The following is a 1,976-nucleotide window of genomic DNA, read 5'->3' on the forward strand; positions in this document are numbered from 1 at the left end:
TTTTTTAATTTTATTTATTTGTGTGTGTGTGTGTGTGGCCAGCTCAGCCCACCAGGGGGCGAGGCTGGCTGGCATGTGGTGCTGGGGGATTGAACCATGGTCCCTATGCTTTGCTAAATTTGTTCTAAGTAGGTGCTTTAGACCACTGAGCCATCTTACCAGCCCTGTTTGCCTTGTTCTTGATTTTAGAGTGAAAGCATTAGGGTTTTGTCCATTTAGTATGATGCTGGCTATTAGCTTGTCATAGATGGCCTTTATCAGATAGAGATAAAGACCATCTATTCCAATTTTCTGTACTTTTTTTTTTTATTATAAATGGATGCTGAAATTTGTCAAAAGTTTTTCTGCATGTATTGAGATGATCAGGGCCAGGGAGATAGCTCTGTAGAATAAGCGCCTGCCTGGCAAGCACAGGGTCCTGATTTCATACCCAGGTACTGCAAAAAAAGAGAGAGGTGATCAAATGGTTTTTGTCACTGGCTCTGTTAATATAGCATATTACATTTATTGTTTTACATATGTTGAAGCATCCCTGAATCCCTAGGATTATGACTCTTTTTTTATTTTTATTTTTTTTATTTTTTTTGCGGAACCGGGGATTGAACTCAGGCCTTGCGCTTGCCAGAGAAGTGCTTATTCCACTGAGCCATCTCCCCGGCCCAGGATTATGACTCTTGCTTATGACTTTTACTTGGTCTTGGTATATACTCTTCTTGATGATTTGTTGCATTCAGTTTGCCAGTATCTTGTTGAGGATTTTTAAATTTTTAAATGATTGATTGAATGATTGATTGATTGATTTGGTACAGGGTCTCACTATGCAGCTTGGACTCGTAGTGGTCCTACTGTCTCACCCTTCCCAGCACTGGGGTTACAGGCATGCACCACTATGCTCAGTGCACAGCATAGGCCGGCATGGCGTGTGGTATCAGGGATCAAACAGAGTCCTTGCACTTGCGAGGCAGGCGTTTAGACTGCTGAGCTATCTCCCCAGCCCTCATTGAGGACTTCTGTATATATGTTCATTAGGGATATTAACCTATAGTTCTCTTTCTTAGTTGGGCCTTTCTCCAGTTTTTTTTTTTTTAATTGTGTGTGTGTGTGTGTGTGTGTGTGTGCGTGTGTGTGGCCAGTTCACCCCACCAGGGGGTGGGGCTGGCTGGCATGTGGTGCTGGGGATTGAACCGCGGTCCCTGTGCTCTTTTGCTAAGCTTGTTCTAAGTAGGTGCTTCAGACCACCGAGCCATCTCACCAGCCCCTTTCTCCAGTTTTGGTATCAGGGCAATGCTTGTTGCCAGGAATGAATTTGGGAGTATCGCTTCTCTTTCAATTTCATTAAAGAGACTTTGAGAAGAGTGACATTCACTCTTCTCTAAATTTCTTGTAGAATTCAGCAGTGAATCTGTTGGGGCCTGGGCTTTTCTTTGTTGGTAGGGCTGTAATTTTATTTCATTGTTTGATATTGGTTTATTTAGAATTTTTATATCATCTTGATTCAACTTTGGTAATCCATATGTATCTAGGAATATGTCCATTCCTTCTATATTTTCCATCTTATTAGAATACAATTTATCAAAGTAGATACCTATAATCTTCTGGATTTCTGCAGGACGAGTTGTGATGTCATCCTTTTCATTCCTAATTGTGTAGATTTGCTTTTTTTGACAGGGTTGGCTACGGGTTTGTTGATTGTATTTGATCTTTCAAAGAACCAACTCTTCAATTTATTGATTCTTTGTTTTCTTAGTCTCCAATGCATTAATTTCTGTTCTGATCTTTATAATTTCCTCTCCTGTACAAGCTTTGTTCTTGGCCTGCTCTACTTTTTTTAGAAGTTTGAGGCTAACCATTAAGTTAGGTGAGCTCATTCTGTTCTCGTGAGATATGCACTGCTATAAATTTCCCTCTTAGGATTGTTTTCATTGTTTCCCATAAGTTATGGTATGTTGTATTGCCGTTATTGTTTTTTTTTTTTT

The sequence above is a fragment of the Octodon degus genome, unplaced genomic scaffold (assembly GCF_000260255.1).
Source record: "Octodon degus isolate 3935 unplaced genomic scaffold, OctDeg1.0 scaffold00032, whole genome shotgun sequence".
NCBI lineage: Eukaryota > Metazoa > Chordata > Mammalia > Rodentia > Octodontidae > Octodon > Octodon degus.